We start from the raw sequence: 27,336 nt of genomic DNA on the forward strand, positions 1-27,336 counted from the left end.
GTCACTTCCACACAAGACCACTGGTGGAGATCACAGAGGATGAGGTCCTGCAGGGTCCTCTAGTGCTGGTGCAGAGAACATAGGCCCAATATTTATAAGGGTGAATCAAGGCCAAAGCCTTGCATGATTTCTTTTCTGGAAGAAGCCAGGAAATAACCAAATTCACATATGGATGTGTTTCCAGACCACAAAATTTTAAATAAGCTTTCAAAAAAAAAATACTTTGAAGCAAAAAAAAGTGAACTTTTAATGATAAACAATTTCTGTGATTTTCTTTATATAATTACCGTACTCAGTCCCTTGTAGGGTTAATGACAAAAGGCTCGAACCGCCTGCCACCCTGTGAAAGGTCACAGTGGGAGCACAACTCTGCTCCCTGCCTTTGCCATTGATTTGGCAAGGAATTGGCTGGCTGCCCTCCCTCTCCCCTTAGTCATCCTGCAGTCTGGGGATGTATGATTTACAATGGTGAGAGAGAGCTCATGCTAATGAACCCTCCTCATCATACGGATCTTTATGCCTAATTCATCAGGCACTTTAGAGGGCGATCAACTCATCAACAGCCACACACTGAATTTTTTAGCTCAAGGCTGGCGTATGCTCTCTTTTCTGTGCACAACTGTGGTTAGAGAGACTGAGTAGACCAAGTACATATTGATAAATGAAATGTTAACAACACTTTAGCTCACTGCCCTACTGCCCGATGTACTCTTTTTCCCCTGCTTCCTGAGGGACTTTTTGTCCCCTGATAATATAAAAGAACAAGAAAGAAAGAGAGAGAGAGAGAGAGAGAGAGAGAGAGAATTTAAATAGTTCAGTGCCCTGGTAAGCAGGCATATTGAGACAATAACCTGTCCTAGCATACATGTTTCAATGCATTTGAGGTAGAGATGTTTCCTGAATGCTTTCTTGGTTCTTGGAAAAGTGTTTTTAGTACTCTACCATTGTGATTACATATGTGCATATATGTGCTCTCCCTCTTGTCTGCTGTGTTCCTGTTGCTACCCAGTACCTGTCAGTTTGCTCTGTTATGATCTAACTTTCTGAGACTCTTTCGCAAGAGACTCTCAGCCACAGCATCAGGCTGAAGGTACCACCAAAATGCAGATACACACGCACACATACCCACAATAAGAGAATGAATTTGACATCAGATTTTCTTCTATTACTGACTATAGATCTTGCATGTTACTGTAGCAGCCCTTGAGTCTTCACATGGAATTTTGGAGACTTTAACATTTCATTTCTTAACTCAGTGTCTTTCCTGTCATGATTAGCAAACTTCAGAAATCATTCGGGGGGGGGGGGGGGGGGGGGGGGGGGGGGAAGGACATTAAGGTACAAATGGGTAATCTGTGAAACTATTAGGAAGCTAATCTGGTTAGCAGAAAAAACAATGCCTGCCTACAAACAGAAACAAAAACTATCCTAGTCGTGTGACCTGTAGACTCTCCAATGCCTCTTTGAAATACAATAAGAAACTTTGCATTTACCTTTAGCTTTTGGAATTCAGCAAAACATCTATCAAAACAATAAAGAAAATAAACCTAGACCAAATCTTATAAAATAATAACCCTGCCCTCCTACTCCCCAAAAGCAAAAGCAAACAAACAAAACTCACCAATCCTCACAAGGCAATGTCTGTCTGAATTTACCTGTATGAATTGCATACAGTACTGGATTTTCAGCTTTTCTTGAGATGCTCATACACCTGAGTAGATTAATATATATCCTTTTGTTGCTGTTGTGGTTGTTTGTATTGCTTTGTTGCTTTATTGCCAAGCATAGCAGGGCAGCAACCCTTTGGAGGAGGAACTTTAGGATACACACTTCTTTCACCACCTCTGGTGTTCATACTTTGGCTGTTTAACATGGATATCAGCTTACTGCCCCTCTCCTGATGCAAGAGGGGATCTGAGATGGAAGTGCTTCTCCTCAGATGGACATGGAGTTTTGAAACTCTCTGCTTATATAAGATTATAGCGTGTGTGTATATACATACATATATGCACACACATATGTACATATATGAGCTATATAAATCTTTCTGTATGAAATTTCCTTAACGCCCTTCTGCTACTATAATAATTTCTAGAGTTTCTAGATTGCTAAAGCACACTCACACAGACCAGTGTGACAGAGAACAAGATCCCACTGGTATGGTGCTTCTCTAAGTTAGGTTTCTGAAGATGGATAACATGAGCACAGATGCTCACTGCACTCTCAGAAATTACACTGAGACTAGTTTGGGGTCTGGGTGCCCAATGTGGCCAGCACGTTTTTTCTGCTCATTGAGCAAAGCCTGTCTTTCACTATCTGAATCTCTTGTGGGGGCATGAAGATTTAATTGGTATCTTTGTTGAAAGTTACCCTCAAATCTAAGGAATGAAATTCTCTAATCAGTCGCAGATGTCTGAATTAAAAAAACACATACTGTCATAGTCCTTTGAAAGCTGAAGATTCATAGTTCCAACTTTCATTTTGGAAGGGTTTGTAGTTGGGGCAGGAAAAAAATGTGGTTTTCAAAATGTCCATGAAAAAATGAAATAATTTTTTTCTTATTAAACTTACTACAAATTTTACATTATGGTTTGTTGTCTGTGGTTTAAAAACCTAGATTACATTTATATGAGCAGAAATCAGGCATTTCTGAATAAGATAGATACAGATACAATGACACAGGGGCATAACAAGAAAATCTATTACTAGTTTTATATCTCACAGGCCTCTCTTTAAAACTTGAAATAATTTTATATAATTTTGTCTGCAGAAGATCCAAGCACAAGCAGAAGCACAACCATTTGCAAAAGTTGAGGAAAAGCATTTAAGTCTACTTGGCATCATTTCAGTTCTTTACAAATCTATTACATGAAAAATAAAAAATAAAAAAATCACTGCTCTAGGGAGTGAAGCTATTGTATCTGAACTAGAAGGTCTGACCCAGATATAGATTGTACCCGTTATGTATAGACCATCAATTGACAAACATTTGAAAGTGTTCAGACTACCAACAAGAATGAAATAATAAAAAAAAAAATATCTATTGACACAAAAACATATAAAACATATGAGAACTAACAAAGAAGCAAGAGCTGGTTCATTGTGAACAGACGTTTTCAAGAGTCTTGCAGTTTTTATTTTGTTGGGTAACAAGCTTAGTGGAATTCAAAAAAAGCACCTGGTTCTCAGATATAATGCTTCTTTTAAAGAAAATATAAAAAGTTATGCAATGATTCTGGGCATCTGGAGTACCCTCAACACTAATCAAAATTTGGGGAAGAAGGGTGTGTGTGTGTGTGTTTATTTTCTTAAGTCATAAACGATGAAGGTTGAGTGGGTTTTCAGACAATGGTGGCTGTGTTTGCTACTGATGAGCTATCACAAATATAACAGCAGTGGAGCCAATAGAAACCAGACCTACAAGAAGACAGTTGAGCAGAGTGTTCGGGATGTGGGCTAAGGAGTAACAGCCAATGTTTTCCTCTTTGAAAACCAGATTTGGGAAATGGAGTTCAGTCTGCAAGTTAAACTGCTTCATAGATTTTACTTGTGCAAACCAGAGGTTTACGTGATCGACAGAATATATATGCCATGAGCCCCAAACCAATTTAAACTGGGTGAAGATCTGTGTCACACAAGGAGCTATTGTAAATTCAACACATCTTATGCCTACCTTGAAAATGTTTGTCCGACAGTTCGGGTCATAGTAAATAAAAATATTACTCTCCCTCAATTCAGAGTGGAGCTAAAGACTATTTAAGTCAGAGAAGTCTTACCATTGATTTCAATACGATTTCATTCAACACATTCAAAACCACCTGAATTTTGTGTTGTGGTGGATAAAGCAAACTAAGTTGCAAAAATCTTTCTTTTTGAAGATGTTAATACCTTCCTTGAAAATAATAGAAGCAAATTACATTTCTGGGAAAAAAAAAAAAATCTCCCTTAAATTTCCCCCTTTGTAACTTCCTCAGTTGCAGTCTAAAGCAGAGCAAGAGCTGCATGCTTTCTATATGAGCATGATAACAAGCACCACAAATGTTCAGCTTAGAACTGTCAAGCCACACATAAAATATTGATACCTCATATTGGCAGGGTTAATACAGTGTTATTTTAATTGCAAACACACTGTGGGTGATTAGTCAAACTTGGTGCGTCTTGAATCTTAAGATAAAGATGCCTTCTGGCTGGACCTCCTATGCAATTAGCACTATGACCCTCATGTACTCTTCTCTGTTATTAATATGATTGGTCTAATATGAGATATCATTCATTAACCTGTTGTGAACCATCTTAGAAACCATCTTTGAATAATAGACTGCATTTCTTTTTCTAAATCCATTTACTAGCAGGGACAGAGAAAGGGATGAAGACAAGCTTTCTCCATTAGACTGACTGGTATAGTGTTAAGCACAATATATAGTGTATGAAATTATGAAAGAGCAAATTAAATAACAGGGCATATCTGGCTCATTAGTAATGGATGATCAGGTGCTCATTATGTTGAATTTCCACCCTGTTCTGAAGATGAATGCACATGCCAGAACAGAAATATGCTAACTGACCCTGCCTGAAAATAAACTAATGCACATCTGGAAGTTCACTGTTTTGCCAGCTCGCTACTGTTTATGCTTTCTTTCTTCCTTTCCTTCTCTCTCTCTTTCTTTATTTCTTTTTCTCTTTTTCAAATTCAATTAGAATTTGAATCTTTCATCTGTTATTAAAAGTGCACCTGTCTACATGCTAGTTATTAAAAAAATACAGACTGTTATTATCATTAGGTAAATAAAAGAAAAACAAAAAGGTGTTTTAGAAGAGAAGTGAGCTTATAAATGTAGGTCCAGAACTTCAGCCAATGCCAGTCAGGTTTCTCTACTGGCTCCAATAGAATTACAGTGTTAACATCAACCGAGGAAAAAAAATAAATAAAAAAATCAGCAACCAACCAGCCAACAACAACAAAAACAAACAGTAGAATAACTGTATCTAAGCAAGATCAGATTGCTAAGTGGAATTGATCATAGTTTTGCTGTGTTGCCTGGTTTAATATTTTGCCTTAATAATACTCTGAATTGACTATTGTTGTTATATTCCTGTGTGAAAGCTTGATCACTTCAAATTGTTTAGCCTCCTCAATAAATGGGCCTGTCAGAGTTTTTGCCTTCTGAATGTGCAAGTCACCCCTTGACTGGTCTGAAGAAAAGGACACATGGCAATTTGATTGACTTTAAAAAGAGTGTTGAGGTTTATCTGAGTCCCATCACAGAGGAAAGCAATGGGGTGTTAAAACACTGAGAGCAGAAGGGTGGGATGAAGAATGCTGCCTGGTCTGTGCACCTCATTAGGAAGCAGTCAATACTGGTTTTGTGAAATTCTGTGTGCTCCCTCCTGCTTCAGTGCAGGGGGTCAGCTATGCTCTGTGCGCTGGCATAGGTAGTACTGGGCTGTAGGGTGCTGCCCTGCACATGTGTGAGGTGCAGGCATGCCAGCACAAGAAAGATCCTCTCCAACACATCAAACTCAATGCCTGGGACTTGACTGATTGGAGTAAAAGAAAAAAAATATCTTCCTGCATAGGAGTGTCCCAGTTCTATAACCTATATTTGTTTGAAGAGGGACTCGGTGTGAGTCTCTACTAACATATGAGTAAAATTTTAGTGCTTATAAAGTGGATGAGCCTTCCTCAGTGTGTATACTTACTCTAGTTATTCTTGTTGGAAAAGATAGGAGGCAGAAGATTTGCTGATTCTTCTCTCTGATAGCCACCATGCTACTACATTAAGGCATCATTTTTTAATTCATGTTTCAGAATAACTTGAGTAAGAGCATTTCAGAGTGCTTACCTTTGACATCTGAGTACAAAATACTTATTAAAGAAATAAATAGTATGTCCTCATCAAATGAACATTGTGGTGTTTTCGCAGAGATTTCCAAGGCCTCTTAGAAAGGAAAGCATGCCAATTGCTTAAATGAAACATTGCAAATTATGACTTCTGCAGAGATCAGCTGCTAATTACTTAGAACAATTGTTAATCATCCACTAACAACCTGGAGACCAGTGCAATTGTTAGGAATTCTAGCAATACCAAAATTACCACTGTGTTAAATTATTAAAGTTTTGTATCAAAGAATGAGTTTAAGTTGCTTTGGTCCTGTGCAAAAATTCCTCTGATCTTTGGCAATCATAATTTATTTACAGCTTCCATACGTTCTCCTATCACAAAGAAATAGGGTTTCTTAAGTATGGCCAGGAGGCACTGTATTTTCATATGTAGTACTGTCTTTCAGTGGGAAAGACAAGGAAGAACTGCTGGCTTGAAGGTTCAGCAGCCAGCTTTTCTGTGTGAAAGGCAGGTTATCTAAACATTTTCTTCCCCTGAGAGAGATATTCTTAATATTTATTCTAAAATACAAATATTAGGGTTCTTTGCTCCATGTGAATTATCCTTAGGTATAGTAAATACAGTTCAGGTTAAAATAAAATCGGGGCATAGCAACAGCTAATGTTTACATTTATAAAAAGTACATGTGGAGATTATTACAGGAAAATGTTCCAGAATTTATTTAAAAGTCCCCCTTTTAGCTGGATAAAGAACATTTTAGCATTTGGACTTGAACCCAACTTGGCTGTAACTGTATTGTGGCTCCCACAGATATGTCTCTGTTTAATGTGGACTTCTTCCCAAATGTTAGGATTGGTACATTCTGCAGAAGGCAGATTAATCCTAAATGTCCTGGTTTATAAATTACACAGGACAGTTGTCTTTTTTATTATTATTATTTTTTTTTAATTCAGCTCTGATCTATCAACCAATGTCTGACTGCCCTTTAGAGTCAAAGAGAGATAGGATCACCCGTTTATCAGTGTAACTTGTCTGTGTTAGATATATAATTACTTGAAGTATCTGGTAAGCTGTAGCAAAAATGTCATGATCAATGATCATACTTAAAACTGCAACACAATTTTACGTAGTGTATGCAACTGTTTTTTACAAAGAAAGATATGTAGAAATAAAAGCCTAGCTTTTTTTATTTTTAAAAATAATTGACACTACATTGTTGCTTTGAATCAATGTCCTTCTGTTGATAATCTGCTTACAAGAGATATGTACAAAGATGTGATTTTCTTCAGAAACAGGATATAGAGAACGTTCCAAGCAAAATGCTTGCCAATTTTTCATACCACACTTCTCAGTTCTGACAGTTTTTGTTTAAAACTACTTATACACAAGCAAATAAAAGGAACAGGATTTTTGGTTGCTCTGCCTTCCAGTCTCTAGAGAGCAAACCAACTGGGAGTGGGCAAGAGATCCTAAAAGTCTGCTTACTAATTTTGCACTGCCTGACTCAGATTCTTAGCAGGGTTTGATGGTTCCATAAGCATGAAAGGGAGAACCATGAGAAGCCTCACCAACAATTTAGTTAGTATATCCCGTTATATAACCAAAGTAACATAAAATGGCGCTAGACTCTTCCTCGGATCCTTTTGCTAAAATGCTTACAATTTTAGTCCTTGAGTTAAGTTCTGTCTTCTCTCTATTTTCCCACCAAGTTGAAGAGTCTAATTCTATGGAAAGGTTAGTCTTAATTACAACCTCTATTGCAATGCTCCTGGTCAGCTTATTTTTACTCTACCACATTCATTGGGAATACCTATCAAATATAAACGCTTTCAGTTTGCTCTCTCTCAAGCAATCTTACCTACGATAAGTCAGCCATGAAAGTATTCACCTGGATCTTGGAGCAGAAATCCATTTTTCACAGAATCAACATCTCCTGGCATGAACACAAAGGAAAGGCACATCATTAACAACCAAAAGGCACTGCTTGCTAATAACACCAGGCACCCATGCAGTATGTATCTCTATAACCTCCTCTCATCATGCAATTCTTTCCAAAATGCTCACTACTAACCCAGTGTTATTTCTACTGAAATAGCAGCAATTAAATTTCCATTGCAAAGAAAGTATGAACAAAGCTGAACACTCTTGTATAAAAGCACGGTGTTCAGATGAGGAAGGCAGCTTTGAATGGCTGATAACTCTGTCAAATCAACATCGGTTCTCATCAGACCACTCCAAAGTGTTTCTCTTTGCAATAACAAAGCACATCTCAATTTGTATCACTTGCAGTTTTCAATGTTTAGAAAAAACAAAGCTACATGATTATTTTCTAGCTTTAAAGACAGTGATTTTTTCCCCCTACCTCTCCATACTAAAAATTAGTTAAATTTAACATATACAATAGCAAAATTAAAATGAAATTCTAAGGAGAAAGTAAACAGCAAGGATGTAGGGAGATTGCATCTAAAAACATCCCCCCAAAAAAAAATAAAGAAAATTAGGAGTGACACCTGAAGGTTAGAATGAAAACACTTTTGAAATGTTATCTGTAACAGTTGTGCTGTCCTACAGCACCCAATTACAAATCCACCCATGTGATTCCCTACCTTAAAACTGAATTAAATATTTAAATCCTGCTGTTCATGTATGCAAAATGTAAAAGGATAGGTTTTTTGTTGTTGTTTTTGTTTTTAATTCATACAGCAGAATGACCTTCATGAAGGTAGATCCCTCAGATGCTGAAAGAAAATGGAACAACTCTCTTTATCAAAATGCGCAGATAAATTTAATTTTTTTCTCTGTTCTCAAGAAATACACTTTTTAATATACACTGTTACATGAATACATACAAAGAAGTGTATTCCATTTTATAATATATATATATATGCTGCATTTATCAAAAGTAATCCTCGCCACTTTTTCTTTCATTTGGGAAAATTAAAACATATATTTTACAGCTAGCTGTGCAATATTATTATATCTAACACGATTTCAACTGAGGGAAATCAATGGGTGCCAGCTTTCGGGGAAGGTTTTGAAAAATGGCTCCTTTCATACTTAGAGGAAGTATAGTGCTTTGTTTGCAACCAAGGAAAGTACTCTGAGAATGAAATTAAATCTTGTCTGTCAACTCAAACAAGATAGCCCTGCAGTTTTCATCCAAACATCCCAGAAATGTGAGGTATTTGATCAGATTCTACTTTCATATATGATGAAATACTAGATATCTGCAAATCAATCCACACACAAAAGAAAGTAGTAACTGGCATCAAAAAGACAGGAAAAGTAATCACAATGTGATTTCTTACTAACGCAAAAAATCCTAAATCCCTATTAGTTTCTTGCAGATCATCTATACAACCAGTTTGCACAAATGGGGCACATTGTGCTTGTGTTTTGGCAAGTTTTAGTAGACTGTCATTTCTATTTGGAGAGAAATTTATTCTTTCTGAAACTCAGAGACAATGTTTTTATTTTATTTGTATATACTAACATGGGACTATAAAATAATCCATTCACATTGGCAAACAAAAGAGAGATCATGTGGTTATTCAATTACCCATGTTAGCAAAGGGACTGGTATTCAGATTAGGGCTAGGAAGTATATTTAGGCTTAAATCCCAGATTTTCTGTGAGCCAGCCATCTTCATTTCAGCCAAATTGAGACAAAATACTCCAAAACTTGTTCGTAATATGTGCTTTAGCCTGACCTCAATTATGATCAATTTATACCAGGATAATTGTGGGAAAACTTTGGACCAAAGTTACAGCTTTTTTAACTTGATCCTTTCATATTATATGTTTGCAACATGAGGCATGTGCCATCACCACATTACTAAATAAAGGTCATCCTCAGTTTGCTGAAACACAGATTAGTTACCAAGAACATTCTAGCATTCTTATACTTTTTTTTCTCTGGAGTGTGGGAAATGAGGATGGTCTTATTCATTTTTCTTAAACTAGAAGTAGACCACAGTCAGCACTGAAGTCTTACCACTTAGGAAAGACAGTAAACAAAATTTCTGGGTTTTTATGAACTGAATAATGACACAGCAAGCAGGAAGAGCTGGCCATGTGCAACACTGTTTTGGAAGCTCATCAAATTTGAACACGAAGAAGGAGACAGTTCTTCCCCCAGACTCCTTTTCACCAACTTTGCATACTTTTGTAAATAAGTGCACAGAAGTTCAACACCATCAAAGCCCTTGTAGTCAAGAGCTACATACATTAAACACTCTCAGTACAAAATAAGAGTGTCAGATGACTTCTGCATTCAAAGACCCACAGATATCAAAATTAATCACTGACCCATTACAGGAATAAATATCTTCTTTTTCTTTTCTTTCCTTTTTTTTTTTTTTTTTTTTCTTCTCAGTCTGCTGCTTATGATCTTACATACTTTTCCTATGATTATAATTTTTGTGGAAAAAAAATATTCTTCCATTAAACTAAATGAACAGGAAGTCCCCAAACCAGTCTATGACAGTCCTTGCAAAATTAATAAGAAATCCAGGGAACCAAAACAAAATGATAATAACAACCTAAGCAAAAATAAATACATAAATAAATAAATAAGTTTAATCCAAGCTTTTGATCATTCTTCTGCTATCCCTCTTGGGACTGGGCTTTACCAACACATCTCTCCAGTAGTTTTACTGCAAGGCAATATAGCATTACATTTATGATGACAAAGTAAATTATTCAATAAAGAAATTCAGGTTTCAGTAATGTCTTTTTTTCCTCTTAAATGTATGCAGCAGTATATATTTGCACATTGCTATTTATCTGTCCAGTGAGACTTTTTAGAGTATGAGTGCCTCCTAATGAGTAAATAGCCAAAATCCCACTACGGTGGTGGTATATTTTTCCTTCTACTTTCTCTCAGTTGATTTAACCTACACAACCCATTGACTCTTCTTCTCAACCCTCTGAATCACTTAAGCTTCTTATCGCTTCATTCTTAATTTTAGATACTTTATAGACAACTGTAAAAAATAAATCAGAAATGAACTTTTTCTTCCCTTTTGACAACAGTCTTATCTATGATGGGTTAAATTTCCTATTCCAATAGGCTTCTTGGAATAGTTTTTTGCTCTCTACATTAACAAGATTTCTTCATTTTTCTACTGAAATAGATGAAAATTTAACAGTCCAACTGGAATTTAGAAAGGTAAAGAACATTCCCATGTTCGCTGAATGGGTTATATGAACAGTCTGACACCAGTCTTCTAGTCAGTCATAGAAGACCATTAGCTAATTCATTTCTCATATCCATTTGAACATGTAGCAGCAGTAGCATAGAATCCAGGCAGACTCAGGGCCTAAATCACTGCATGGAACTAAGGGGAGAAAACATTTAAAGAAAAAAAAAAAAAGAAAAAAAAGATCAAAATATGTCAGTCTTTCCATGCATATCTCAATTTATCTTTTTCAAGACAAAGTTCAGCAGCTGTCTTCACCCAGACATTAATCTCAGAGAGGTACCGACTTATTCCATGAGAAGTGTTTGCACCAGATGAAAGTAGGGGTTTTCACAGGGTGCAAGGCTGGGGCAACAATTCTCAGGATGCAGCCTCCTAAAGTTACTTGAGACCTCACCGTGATGATTTAAAAAGGAGCAACCCAAGCCTTACAGTGTTCCAGTACAGTGGCTTGTTTGTTTGTTTGTTTGTTTTTGTTTGGTTGGTTTTTTTAAATGACTGGAATAATTCATCCAACATAGTCTTCAGAGGTAATTTCATGTTCTTGAAGAAGCACAAATATACCCAATACAAAAATATACACAAGTACCATAGACAGAGCTGGAAGTACTTCAAAATGGAGATGGATCACTGTACAACTAGTGACCTGGCATTTTTATATCAAGGTTTAATTTGATTGAAATTTGAATGAAAAAAAAAATAAATCTATTTTCTCTTTTTTGTTTCAGATTTTTTTTAACTCTGCTTAAATTCTAAGCCAATCCTTTTATTTTTTATTTTTTTTTAATATCTCAGAATGAAAAAGGGAGGCATGAAATCTCCAACTTTTATATTTTTCTTCTTTAGTAAATAGAGACAACTGAAATAAAAATTTAAACAAAATATAATTTCTTTTAATATGAAATCTATTACTTAAAATATCGAATTAATTTTGTTTGCAAAACAAAGGTTTAAAAATATTATTTCTTCTGATTTATCTTTAATAAGAGTTCAAATTTCTTCCTCAGCTTCTGTACTCAATAAAGAGATATTATATTGCAGGTGATAATTTTAAAGTTTTTCTGGGTTCAGAAATGGCATATTGTGAATAAAGTCTTACCGTGCAAGATGATAAAACTTTTTTTTTTTTTTCCAGCTCTTATGGGGTTGCAAAGCAAATAGGTATATTCTTATTGAGATAGGTGATGGCTAATAAATTCAGAGTTCCTAACTCTGTAAATAAGCTGAAGGCACAAAAATGATATCTTAAAAATCACATCTTGTTTTTCAATAGGGTTTTCAATGGTGAAAGAATGGTAACAATACAGGTTGACAAAGATGAGTTGAAGAAATCACTCCAAAATAAATAAGCGTAATTTTTTTTTACTATGACTGACATACAGAATGGCGTATATGCAATATGTGTATTCTTTTTTTTTTTTCTGAAACACCTCTTGCCTTTCAAGTTCAGATGATCTTTTTTCTGATTTTAAGATCTTAAGTAACTATTCAGAACAAAGTAACTCCAGTCAGATCCTGCCTCTGCTTCTTCCAGTCCAATATTTTAGAAAGAATAAAGAAATCAAAATGCAGTCATGCTGTTACTGTTTATTAAGTAAAAATTTAACCTGGGAAAGGCAAGAAATTCATCCCTTAATGTAATCAGAGGCTCTGTATATATACTTCTCCTGCATACTCTTGGAACAGAAGATGAAGGGGAAAGAGGTGGCAGTGCAGTTAGTTTCCATTTCTACACATTTCCTGCTTCAGGGGGAAAATCAAATTGCATTGTCAGCAGGTGTGTACTTCCACACTCCTCCTGCAGATAATATGTATTTCATTGGAAGAATGGACTGGGTATGGCTCACTATAATTTTTATCTTCAGTCCTACAGAATCTGCATGTGTATTTTGCAGACGTATCAGCAATCATGTTAGGGTTTCATGAGACAGTAAGCATCTCTGATTGCTTCTGCAAAGCCATATGGCCATGCATGTTTTGCTGCAGACTGACACCGAGTCATGTTTTTCTAGAAATTATTTTCAATAACAATAGTTTGTTTTTTTTTTTTTTTTAACTAAGACATAAAAAAGTGCAAACTAGAAAAAAAAATGGGCATTCAAATTCAATCAGGTGCCTTCAGAATGCATGTCTTAGTGAGTATTTTCCCCTAGCCTCCCCTCCCTTCCTCCAAATAAGGTGAGCAGAAAAATCACACTTTGATACTCTCAGAAGTCCTTTTTATTAAAAACTACGGGAAGGTGAGGTTTTCTATAGTCGTAGAAGCAAATGGAAATTATTTTAGGCTTAGTTTCAAGATGAACAGAGGGAGAGAAACCCTCATGGGACAAAATCCATAGAGCTACAAAATCTCAACCCCATATTATTACATAACAGTTTTCAGGCACCCCATTCAGGAGAAATGTATTTGGAACCCTGCCCAAGAAAGGGCTCACTTGCTACAAAAGGATGATAAATCTAGAGTTTCAATATTTTATATTAGTATCATTTGTTCTCTCAGCACTGGTATTACAGGCACACAAACATGAGAGAATCTTTTGTTAGAGATACATAGTCAGAACACATTAAATTGAACTTTATAGTGCTAATTGCTCTTTGAAGAAAGTGCTGTCTGACAGTATTAGAAATGGTACTAGAATTTGTTGAAAAGTAGAAATCTAAGTTCTTCTAGAGACATAGAAGTGTTTAAATATCTGATTGGGTAATTGGAATTTTAGAATTTATTTACTGGTGGAAAGCAAAATTTAACTGCTTCAATTTTATATATGCAGCCACAGATTCAAAAATTTCAGTTTTTGTATCAAGACAAACCTAAAGCTTCTTGAAGTATAAATCATAAAAATAAATAAGCAAGACATGGAATAATCTGGAGTAATTAGGAGTTGGTAAAAGTAGATTCTGATTCAAGATATTTCTCTATCTTGGAGTTCTGACTTAGATCTCTAGCTTTTCTACCTAAGTTATACATAGGAAGCATAGGAAAAAGAAGTTTGCAAGTTACATCTCTCTTGAGGAAACCTTCATTTTGCATAGTTCAACAAACAAACAAAACAAAACAACAACAAACAAAAAACCACCCTGAAACAACTACTTATTTTCACATATAAAAACTTCTCAGTATCCACTCCAAACTACTGTTTCTTGAAAAAAAGCTTTCAGGTAATCACATCTTTAGAGAACTTGAGGAAATAATTCCTGACTGGGATTCTGGAGTCATTAACTCACATTATCAAGCACACCTAAAATTTTTCTCTCTCATCCAGCTTCAAGGTTTCTCTTACTATGAAACTATCAGTTATGCTATGGTGCATAATTGCTTCAGGTGGCTGCATGCAACCTTAGCTCCACAGTGAGAACAAGCTCTGTTTTGTAAATTTGGCTGTATGTTATTTACACATATCATAAGTGCACTTGGATTTTTTTGTTTTATTTGTGTGAGAGGGAAGCAATATGCTATGCACATGAAAAAAAGGGTATTAAAACAGGTGAAGAAAAGGTTAACTGATGACTAAGGTTTCCCAGACTAAGTGATCCAGACTGTCCTCTTCTTTGAAATATTAAACTTTCTCAAAAAAAAAAGAAAAGTATTATTCAAATTAGTCTGGACACTTGTGGTCCAGGATTGTTTTGGCAATATGAGAAAAGCAATTTTGAACACAGATTTCTGAGAGATGACATTAGCTGCCAAACTACTGTGTATGACTTTTTATGATTCTCCTACTCTCCATTAAAAATGTTATCTTGACACTGAACAGCCTTCTCCAGCATATTACTACACTCAATTAAAAGTATTGATTTCAACAAATAAATACTAGTTGAAGAAAGATTCTTCATCAGAAGTGTCTCAGTCAATTTTAATTCTGAGTTGATGATGGGTTTGCATAGTTTGTAATGTTTAAAGCTGTCTAGCTTAGCATAAACAGTTTTCTATGAATATTTTTGAGCATGTGTAAAAGCAATAATAGTTACTTAAATACACTATCAGCTTCCAGAATGGATAAGATGTTTTAAGTTGTGAGAGCAAGTAGTATATACATAAAAGGGAGTATTTCTACTAGGCTTGATTATCCTTTACAAATTCTAAGAATCATATATGCATGACTAGAGGTAAATCTGTGGTTGAAGGAATTACATCAAAAGAATTTTCCAAACCAAAAATCAAATGAGTGATGATGACAAAGGATTCATATTTCCCCATCAGTTTTCAAGGCCCTCAAACAGAAGTATTAGAAACCTACTGGAACCATTAGAAGACCAGCTGAGTAGCTCAGGAAGAACTTGTAAGGAAATCCTCTGTTTACTGATTCTTACCTCTGTAGAAATGAATTAGCTAACAAAAGATTTCATTCCATCTACCTCATTGCTCTATATTATCAGAAATCAGTCAAACGAGTATACAATCCAAGAAACATAACTGTAGTTATGAAACTTCCATTGTCACCATTTTCCATTTTGTAATGAATCTACATCCCAAAATGTTTTTTTTTGGATTAGAAAGAAAGCCTGTTCCTTCAAGCCTGTTGCTTAGGTGGAAAATACAGCACAAAGAAAGAGGGTGGGGAGTGTGGGGAGATGGTATAGTATACATTTAATCATTTTTGTAGTTATGTGTGTCAATGCTTAGTTCTGTGCTTCTGCTTCTACAGCTCTAAATGAGAGAAAATAACCTTTACAGTGCTAAAAGTGTTAACATCCATACTGCTAACTAAGCATAAATGTGCTTTAGGATCCCTTTCTATTGCAATACCATACTACACTGTTATCAGGGAATAGCCTAGCTGGCTGTTTAGTTTTTTATTTCTTGACATTTATTGTTCTAGCCCTAATTATATTGTGATGACTTCTCACAAACAGTTCTTTTAGACACTACTATTAATATTTGAACTACTGGAAGTATGTTTTTGAGTAACTGTCCATGACAGAGAAACAAGGCAAAAGCTCACAGAATTAGTCTCTGTATAAATTAGTCATACAGCTTATCCAAAAGTTTTCCTTACTGACACCTCCCCCGCTCTCTGGGGAAGCAGGTACCTGACACCGTTCAGGCTTTTAAAACATTTCATTACGATGTTACTGCTAATTTAGACACACTCCTTATTGATTGGCAGCATTGTTCGTGATGGGGAAAGTAATTTATTCTCTGCTAGATCCTGGGAAACTTCCATTTACCTCAGCAGAATAGTACAGAACAGTCATACAGCTACACGGTACTTGGCAGGACTTAGCAAGAAGGACCAGAGGAAAATCACTGCTTGGTGGTGCATTTCCTTATCTACCAATATGTAGCAGGAGACCAGCATTTCAAACATATGTTCATGGCATAATTTGCTTTAAGTAGGTAAAAAGACAAATACATTTTAGGTATGTAGTTTACTCAGAAAGGATTGTTCACTTACAAGAATTAGCTTCACTAGCAAGATTTTAATCATTTCATTTTTTTAATACAAATATTTGGCTAATAGATATGAAAGGTATTTATTTTCTCTTCACTTGGCTTTCTTTCCTAGGATTAGTATAACATGACAGATGGCTGATGTCATCTTTACTTGGAAGAACTCAGCTGGCAATAATAGCATGGTACATTTCTGGGGATTTGCTGTACTGTAAGTCATGAAGCGGTTTTCAACCAAAAAGAGTCCAAAAGGGAATTCCCAGAAGTAAATATCTGCCTATGATATCCTACTGAGTCTTGTTGATGCATCACAAACAGAAGGAAGCATAGAGTCTTTATAAAACTCCATAAATATTTACAATATTGTTGAAAATACATTGGAAATGCTACAGATTGCAAATGGTATGGGCCCCCTTGGCACTGTATCTTTAATTTTGCTGTTGAGTGAGAATAACAAAAACTGCTGCTTTATATATATCAAAATCTGTTATGTATATATTTGAAGTTCAGTGATTTTTGTCACATTTGACATTTGTGTGTAATAGAGTGAAAGCATTAATATTATTAAAATGTAGATACCCTGCCTGATTGTTTTTCATTTTGCTAATGATTGCAGTGATGAGTAGACTAATGTCAGGGTCGGAGGGTTAAAGTTAATGAGAGCTTTCCATTGCACCACTGATTAATGGTGGATACTGTAGCAAGAGATTTTCAGATTCCTCTTTTGTAAAAAGAATGAAGGTAAAAATGGACTGATGCCAGTTTAAATACTCTGATTAGCTACCAAAATGTTCCTAAATCTTCAGTCATCACTACATCCAGGCCTGACCAAGCCTGTGGGAAAATATTTAAAAATATATAAATTACATCAGATAATTGTAATGATTTGAAGTAAATCTTGCTTTACAAATCCATACTTTATCTACACTAGGCTAACTTGTAATAGACTTTATATTCCTTTACTTAAATGAATATTCAAAAATAGCTTTTTTTATAGGTGCAAGGATAGGAGTATTATACCATAATATGTGTTTTAATAATAGAAAAAGTTTTTACAATAGCTGATTTTACAATTATAGTTTAAATATATCAATGCTAGTTGATATTTGCCACCCCTTAATCCAAGAACAGGTTTTACTGTCTGGATTCCAAAGAGGGAGTGCATTCACTGACATCCATAAAGCTCTAATGTTCTCAGACATACGGCTTGATTTTTGAATGGTCCTATGTGAAGCCAGGAACTGGACACTTGTAGGTCCCTTCCAACTCCGGGTATTCTATGATTCTCTAACTCTTCTTAAAGAAAATAGATATAAATGCAAGAGAGAAGACCCATATCCATAGCAAACTGAATAAACAATTTTGATACTGATTTCCCACTTCAATGTTATTTCCTACTCTCAGTTATCACAATGAGAAGAAAAAGTTAGGCTGGGAGATACTGGAAAGACACATCTTACAAAAAAAAATAATAACAAAATAAGCAAACTAACTAACCTTATTTTCAGAGTCATATTGTTAAATAAACTGTGTAAGTTGTTTTTAAATTCCTACTAAGAGCTTTTCAAAAAATATATGTGCATATTATATATACATTTAACAAAGAATATAATATGATTATGACAGGTAAAGCATGAGAGAACTTAATGACTTAAGATAAATGGCTATGCCTGTCATATTGACCTATCTTTATATACCTGAGAAATGCATAAATAAAATATGACCGTGACATTTATATGAGTATTTTTATTCCTTTTCCAGTTTTTATTAGGAAATAAAATTAAATGGTTGCATGTTCCATGGTTAAGAGAAGTCAAATCTTGATCCATCACCTGAACATTATAACCAATGAATGATAATTGACCCATGATACCTATTAGTACCAGTGTAGGTTTTGCCCATTATACAAGCAAATTTGAAACAGGCCAGCATTATAATGGGCAGCATAAAACTGTCATGTTCCCATGTAGTTACGTTGATGGTTCACTGAAGAGACCATCATACCCTGCAACAATGGAAATAGTAGGCCAGTAGGATTTTTAATGCTTTTATTTAGTGGTACTGCGTATTTCTTTCCTAAGCATGATTAAATAATCATAAGAACTCCTCTAAGGGCTAATCTGCGTTATTTCCCAGATTGTCACCTTGGGGACATATTGTCCCTTGTCACTGAAACCTCAGGGACAGAAGGGTACGCCACAGGGTGGCACAGCAGGAAGCTGAGATACTGATGAAACAGTGTTCAGTTAATGAAGGCATGGCCCATGGCCTCTGCTGGTATGCCATATGTTTGAAGAAATGCTAATGACTACAATTCAAATACCTTTTTCATCTTAACTATATGTAAATGTGTTTATAAATGCTCTCTTATAAATATACTATCACATTTTTAAAAGCTAAGTGCTAATGTTGCTTTCAACATCTATAATACACAATAATTAAAACTTTAGCAATTCTGCTTAATTATACCTTATGGGAAACTGTACAGTAATTTATAGAAATTAAGCAGAAAAACAAAGATCAACAGAAATAAAGCAGCAGTGGAGGAACTGAATAATAAATCACTTAGATCATTAATTTACAAAAACAAAATCATTGTGAAAAGACAACTAAGAACTCAATTCTCAAACAGCTGAGGTCTGCAAGGGGAAGATTAGTTATAAAACCCAAAATGTTCCATTAAAAAGCTCCCTCAGCATGCTGAACTGTGTCAATTATTACAGTTCTTTTTATTCTGTGTGACTTTTTTGAACTGACAGATCATTTCAAAACAAACAAACAAACAGTAGAAATACAGATTTTATAGTAAAAATTTGTGTGATTTTAATTCAACAGTGGCTCTTTCCTCTTTGCTTTACCTTTCTTGAAACCCTGTAACACTGCAGGTGATCATTAGCCACAAATGGCGTTTTGCAGTGAATCATCTCCTCCACAAGTGGCCAAAACAACATCTTCATTGCAATAGCAGAAGTGCTATTCAGGAAGAGCAGTTGGTGACCATGTTAGAATACATGGGACGCTACTATTTTTGCAGCAAGACAAAACACCCTGTTGCAGTCAACTCCAGGTTAAAGCACAGTATTGCTAAACTTTGAATATACTACTCACTCTCTTCTTTTCCTTTCCCTTTTCCCTTCAGTTAAAGACCTGACTCATCCAGATATAAATACTGCCTGTTAATACCAGCTACAGAATTTAAACAAACTTAAGATGAAGAAGGAACAGCTATTTTAATATTGCTGAGAAAACTTACTTACATGTCAACTCACAAAGGCAAAACCATGAAACTTAACTACTGGCTAACTCTATTTTCCAAGCCCAAATCCAGTTCAAGTAACAAGGAAACTAAACTGTAACAGCTGCCTGAGGGAATGTTAGGGGACTCCGAGTATTAAGGTAGAACATCTATTTTTACTGATTATTTTTTTTCTCTTGCATCTTAAGAAAAAGGGTGGAAGAAATTGTATGAATAGCCTTTACTTCTCCAATGTCAGGCTGAATTGTCCTATATTAGTGCTATCTCCTCAGTGTAAGAATTTTTCTGTTTCCATTTTACCAAAAAGGGTTAAAAACGTGACCTTAAATAATGAAGAGGGAAAAATGAAGAACTACACTATTTTGCAATCCTCTTTCTTATAAATTAGGCAACTGTTTGAAAAAAATAATTTGTCCTTGTAAACGTGTCATGGAGCATTCCATGGAATGCAAACCAGTCTTGTGTGTGTCTGATTTATATAGTGAGACACTGGGACCTATTTTATGGTCAAGACACTGAATGCCTTAACTTCTATTAAAGAGAATGTGAAAGCATGCTGTACATACAAAGGAAGATATCAAGAAAGGAAAGAAAGGAAAGAAAGGAAAAAGAAAATCTGCCCTTTCTCTCAAGTCAATTTATGATCACCTACTTCAGCCAAAGGCAGCTTTCTGTCCCATGTGCCCTTTTCATCCAGGTAGTGAGGGTCAAGAATTTGCCCCCAAATATTTGACATATAAGCTCTGAATGTCTCATTTTTTAACCATTAACACTGACTGGCCTGCTGAAGTGTCATTCTCTTCTGGAAGGCTGGTGAGGCATGGGCCTTTTGTTGGCCCTCCATACAGAATAAAATTTCACACTCTATCTGTACCTTATTTTTTATTGACAAAAATGTAAAATATGGAGGATTGGGTAATGGAGTAGAGTGCGTGTCCTTCAGTTTAGCAATTCAGCTCCAGGTTGGAGAGCAGAGAATTATTTTGCCACATAGCACTTGTCTATTGACCTCTGTGAAGAATTTGAGTAAAGTGATTTTAGGTACTTTCTGTTACCACAGTTAACAAATTCCAGCTCTCTAAAAAGGAAAAGATAGTCCTTTATTCCCACTTTATACACAAGGAGGTAAGGCAGAAGAGACAAATAATTGCATTTCTAAAAGGGAAAAATAACCAACCTAGTGATTTTGATGGGAATCAGGAAACTTTAGATGTCTGACCTTCAGGTTCAGATCCAGTAGAGTTAAACATTAAAAAATAAGATCTACGTAGAATTTATCTACTTCAGTGAAAAATTATTAAGCTGGAAACTCCCATACAATCCTGAAGAAGAGCATCAAACTATTCTGTCTCCACCTGTCTTACTGCTTGTTTGCAGTTCCTAGGTGCTATAGGTAATGATTTAACAAGTCTAATGCATGCCAGCTGGTTCAATCTAATTCAAAGTATGGGTAAACAGCAAGGATTTCTTATATATAGATGAACACATAATTTGTGTCCTGTGGATACAAGAAAGAAAAGCAGAAAGGGAGTGGTAATGACAGAGGAAAGACTAGGATTTCAGTTCCTGTTAACAAAACTATCTCACTTTCCTACAGAACAACACAGAAACTGTCTTGAGGGAAGTCTTGAAACCACATCTTTCTCTTTATGAGCTAGTGCTCAGCTACAGAGTTAAGCCTCCCTCTTCTTCCCTTTCCATACGGCTCAGCAAATCTTCAATGGTCTTCTGAATGGTATTTGAACTTTATGAGGAGCATTTGAAGTGCTTTGAAGAAGACAGAGACTGGAGTATCAATCTAGGATCTGGTGAGATGATCTTGGACACTCTGTTTCTACTCACAATGCAATTAACTATGCTCTTGAGAATTACATAAACAGAAGGAAATACTGACCTTTCCCCCTTGTTACATTTGAACAGGTATAAGCAAGCACGTATCAGGAACATCAAAATAGGCCTTACCTTGTCTGTAAGAGCGAATTTTAAGCCTCAGAAGAACACAACAGATGTGTTGTCCTGAAGCTTTGTACAGCTTGGAGACTTGTCCTATGCATTTGTTAAGTCTGGAGCTGTACAGTTAGCCTCACACATCTTAGATTTTATTTCGATTTTCAAGAAATGTGCCTAACTCTGATAGTACCCTGGGGAAGGAGCCTCATTGCCTAACCAGGGATTCTTCCATCTGGAAGGCAAGGGCCAGCAAGCGTATTTGGCTTCATGCCATACTAGATGTCATCAGTATGTTACAAAGCCAATACTAGACGAAATCCTCACTCTTTTGCTTCCTAAGAAATTTTAGTTGCCTGCTTTATAGTTATTTATAGAGAGGAAGAGACGTTGAAAGAATGAATTCCATGAGAAAAATGGCTGCATCAACAGAGTGATCCTTGGAATGCCAGTGGGATCCTCAGTGAAACATCTGGATATTAAAAAGCAACTCCTTAACACCTTCCTGTTTTTTTTGTTTTGTTTTTTTTTTAAAAAAATGTAGAACACCCATTGGACTATGGCTTATGACTCCCCCTCTCTAGGTAAGAAATTGATTATACATAATTTCTCCTTTCCCATCGTTACTCACAGGCTGACTTCAGGCCTCCTTCCATGATGTATCTTGAGCCTTTGATGCTCTTCAGTCTTGTCTGTACAGCTACGTTTTTCATCACTAACACTCAGAAAAGCACACCAAGCCTTCATTTCAACAGGTGATGAATAATAAAGCTAAAATTTGATGACCAAATTACATGGGCAATATGACCATTGGAAAAGATCTAGTGATGAAAACCCACTGAATTATTTTGAGCACTTCAATTTGATCAATATGGTTACAGATATATGCAGGCTTATATCTTTGCACAATCAGTTCAACCAGACCAACTGGTTTTGTTTCAGTGGGGAAAATATAACAAAAATTGATTAAATGTGGAATTTCATAAGAAATTTTGGCCATTTAAAATAGATTTTTGACCAAATAAAATGAAAATAAAATTTGAAGTTTATTATAAAACAAATATTTGAGGAGGGAAAAATCATTTAATGATCAATAAAACTTTTATTTTAATAATATAGAAATGTTTCAAAAATACTTCAACTCTTGATTATATATCACATTATTCAATGCACCTCATAATGAAAAGTAATTTTGAAACAAATGGCAACATCATACTCTAATAAATGTAGAGAATGCTGTGAGAACATTGAAATGCTGTGTCAAGTTAAAAACACCTTTCAAGCAAATTTAATCAAATTGATACTTTCCTTTAAAAAGTTCAATTTTGTCAAAATGCTGTTTCCTGACAGCTGCAGCTATAACTTATATTTAGAAGCTTCCAAAACATTTTAATTGTGAAGTTGTTATACAGAAAATTCCAGTTCTAGAATAGAATATTGTGAACACTGAAAGCTTAGAATAGTCTTTTCAAATTAAGATTAAAAGCTTTAAAATCCATTTTGCACATGGATATAGCTGGGAAATTCTTTCATGAAACAAAGTATGGAAAAAATTGTTTTTGCTAGATCTATACAAAGAACTGAAGTCTCAAGCATTTGCTAAGGAAAAACACTGTATCGTAGTGTCCTGATTATTTAGTTGTGATGTATTTTGTCTATTTACTCACACATAGCATATGAGACATGGACTCTAGGGCAAAGGTAAGCTGACTACATTGAGGGAGGCTGGTGCCTGGTGAACAACCTATATTTACACTATAAGAACTGCTGATAGATGAAAGAACATAAAATTAAAAGATGGAAAACAAATGTAATCTTGATAACATGGAATAAATAAGTAAGGACTTCTTTCTGTCTGTTTCTCTCTCTCTTTAAGACACTTAAGCTATGCTTTAAAGGCATTTTCATGCCACCATTCCTTGAAGTCTTAGCACACGTAGTAAATACGCTTGCTAAGCCATAGTTCATTTCACTAGAGGTATCCAGAAAGCTAATTATCTCCTGAGAACTTGCTATAATTTTAAGGGTTATGCACAAGATGTTAACTAATCACACAGCTCCCAGATATTTGTAACATGCAGCGCAACTCTGAGGTTGCATTTAAATGAGAGACAGGCATGACTACTGATGTGTTGTTTGTTAGTGCTGCACAGCAAGCAAAATGCTACATTACACAGTGCCAAATTCACAATACTTCATCGGTTATGCTTCAGAGATAACAGAAAGCATACAACACTTAATCAGTGTTCAGTGTTCCACAGGCTATATTAAATAATAATAATAATAATAAACTGAGAAGTACTTCAGGAAAAAATAGACTACAAAATTAATTACAAATTGTAAATATAATGCAAATGAATGCAAACAAGAACAACGAAATGTGTGTTTTTCTACCAAACACAGACCTGATATGGAAAACTCTAACTCACTAAGAAATGGGGGCTCACAGGTCAGGCTTCATGTTATCTATACTGGCTCAAAAGCTATAAAAATTTGAGGATGTCCAAATATGAAATATTGAACTCCTTGTTTCCATGAATTCCATTGATAAACACACTCCAAACATATTCTCAGTTTCTAAATATTAAAATCCAAACTCCTCTGGGCAAGTACGTAGGACTTTCCCCATATTTTCAGATATGAGTGCACAAAGGAAATATGGATTATTGAATTTGAAAGAAATAATGACGACATCTTTGGAAACTATTGATAATGCTACTGAGTGTGGTTTTCTTTGTTTGTTTCCTATGAATATAAGTAAAACCAAACAGTTGGTCATTTTATGACAAGTACTCCCTTTTGAAAAGCTGTAATTTAATGCAACCAGTCAGTCAGTGGCCAAAAATGAATATACATGTTTTCTAATGTATAAAGTATCTGTCTATCTAAAGACAACAATAACATAAAAGGAACAGAAAATAATAACATACCTTTTCTGCAAGAGATAACATTATTTGTCATTCCGATTAGAACAAAATTATGATAGATAAGTAAAGTATTGTAGACAACTGTTACCCTTAAACTTCTGATGTGAATTATTTAATTAATTGTTCCCATTTTATGCTATAATGATAAACATTTCAGTAGGTCCATGCATATTTCATTGGGTGCATCTTTTAAATTTAGAGCTATATCATTACCAAACTAAATTAGAGACTAGATAATTAATATTTAACTCATGTTAAAACATCTTGACACATGTAGGCTTAACCACTGCCCTTCATTTAATACAGTTATATGAAACATCTATTTACATCTATTTGTAAATTGCCTCTTAATTTTAAAACAAATGGATCACCAGTATAACTTCATAGAGAAAATAAATGGCAAAACCTCAAAGAAACTAGCATTTTAGCCAATGCAGAAAAGGCATATCTCTATGAGTGTTCCAGAATTTATTCTCTGCTGAACAGATAGTCAAGAAGTAAAAACAAGAACCTTAGATAAACTGGAAGAAAAGCTACAGAGATATATTTTCAGGGCATGTCTAATAACTGATTTGAATTTTCAATTTAAGCTCAATGAAAGAAAGGAGAAAAAAAAAAAAAAAAAAAGCCCCAAACATTCCAGGAAGCCATGGTATTTGCCATAGAAACTGAATCTTGCCTTGAAGCACTAAGCAGCTGTTACTGAGAAATATGGAAACTATTTACCATAAGAGGCAAATGCATGAAGAAAATAGATTCTAATCTGGTTCATGATATTACTGATTTTTTTTAAAGAAAAAATATAAACAATATAAACAATATAAATGGGCAGTAAAACAAGCTGTCAGAGATAAATGCTGACACTGTGGAGAAAAGCCATTAGAAGAACGCTAAGTAAACACAACCCTCCACAACAAGAGCGAAGGTTCTAAAATGTTCAGTGAAACCTACCTTCAAGGTCAGGAAGAGCGGGAAGAGCTTTGTTTAAAGTCAGGAAAGGAGAGTCTCATACCTGAAGGATAAAAAAAAAAATAAAAAAATCCTGTTTGCTTTCAAGGATAAAAGATTAGTTCAGAAATAAAGAGCCCAGAAAGTCTGGGATCAAAACTGGAAACATACAATTAGCTATTACTATTTAGGAGTTGTGCCTACTTAACTCAGGTTTCTAATCTGTCTTTCAAAAGTGAAGTGGAGAAGCTCAGGTAGACAAATGTATTTCATTGTGCTCAACAACTTTATCCTATCTCAGGAAAAGCGTTCTAACTTTGTGTCTTAGATGACAGACAAAAAAAAATCTACAGAAATGAAGTCTTATTCAACAGTAATATTTTTTTGCCAGCTCTAGTACTCAGTTTGAAAAAGTCATTTTGGGGAATAATCAACTTTAAACCCGCCTCTCCCCAAAACAGAGATTTTCAGTATGTTATTTAAAGTCCACAGGCCAAATTGTCTATCAATTAACTCTGACTTCAGAGAATCAGCAAAACTGCAGCTGCAAAGAGCAGAAGCTTGCTAGGATGAAAATTTCTTTCCAACTCTGTGGTTTTGAAAGAACCCCACATTTAAGTTCTCATTTTTGAGGGAAAAAAAAAAAAAAAAGATAACAATGAACTCTGTATTTCTACTACTTACCAGCCCATGTTTTTTTAACACTTAAGTGGATGCTAAACCCCACTCAGATCATTGGGATTTAAACACTTGTAAATGATATCACAAATAAGGGCTCATACATAAACAACAGTTGTTTGTTGTTTTTCTTTTTCGTTGTGATGACTTCACAGTCCATTTTCAAACTTTTACATATGAAGAACCATTAAGATCAAGAGTGCGTGTTGTTGTTGTTTTGTTTTGTTTTTGGTTGGTTGGTTGCTTTTTCTTTTTTCTTTTTCCCCCCTGTATTATACATAATATGCCTCATATTCTTTTACTCGTGCATTCCTTTTGATAATTTCATCTCAGTTCTCTATATGTATAAAAATAACAGTGATGCATATGTGAATTAGAATGTCATACTAAAATGAGTTCATAAGATGGAGTAAGACAAATTAAAAGTGTATGTACAAGATATGAGATGGATAAGGTTCAATGGGACAGTCCTTTTTGTAAAAAATGGTCAGAATTTTGGATTACCTAAGTTTTATTTTGAAGAAATTTAAATCTCATTTTCAGAAAGACCTCAAATACAGTGAGACACTTAATGGAATTATCACTTCTTTATTCCCTTGTGATGTTTGGAGGTGAGTCAAAATTAAACTGTGGGTGACAGTTCAAAAGTGTAATTTTCATTCTAGACATTTATACTGATTTAATTAAATGATCATACCTGCGGTAACTTCTCTCAAATGCTTAGCTGAAATCTTACAGAGGGAAATGATGTTCATTAAGAAATTCTCTTAGTATAGCAAAGGGACAGAAAGCCTAAAATGGCAAACAATCAGACTACTGACTGGCAAAAGGGTATCCACATTTGTTAGAGCCCTGAAAAGTGTGGTTGGGACTAATAGAGAACATCAAGAAAAACATATGACAAGGTTGAGTGACATTCAACATTTGGGTGGCTAAAGAGCAAAGCTGTAAGAAAAACAAAGTGATTGCCTGGAGTGCAAAGATCCTGTCAACATGAAAACAAGTTAAACAAACAATTTTACTCTTTAAATTCATATTGAGGAGTGTGTCATCATGATGTAACTGAACTCCTTAAAATCAAATCAATCAATCACTGCAGCACTTTGTGGAAGAGCAAGAAGCAGAAAACAGAAACTTGACAGAC

General features: G+C 35.1%; 1 protein-coding gene across 3 annotated transcripts in view; it reads right to left on the reverse strand.

The window, feature by feature from the left end:
• Window positions 1–27,336, reverse strand: part of LOC310894699 (uncharacterized protein) — a 364,639-nt gene that overhangs the window by 73,597 nt on the left and 263,706 nt on the right. The window contains exons 2-3 of one of the 3 annotated variants that reach the window (XR_014580102.1): window positions 25,518–25,578; window positions 7,702–7,776 (exon numbers count right to left, since the gene is read on the reverse strand). The gene's annotated coding sequence lies outside the window, so the exon portion shown is untranslated. Of the gene's footprint in view, window positions 1–7,701; window positions 7,777–8,449; window positions 8,575–25,517; window positions 25,579–27,336 lie in introns of those variants that run through there. The other 2 variants (XR_014580103.1, XR_014580104.1) reach the window with 2 other exon arrangements.

This window comes from Anser anser (genome assembly GCF_964211835.1).
Source record: "Anser anser genome assembly, chromosome: 2".
In the NCBI taxonomy this organism is placed as follows: Eukaryota; Metazoa; Chordata; class Aves; order Anseriformes; family Anatidae; genus Anser; species Anser anser.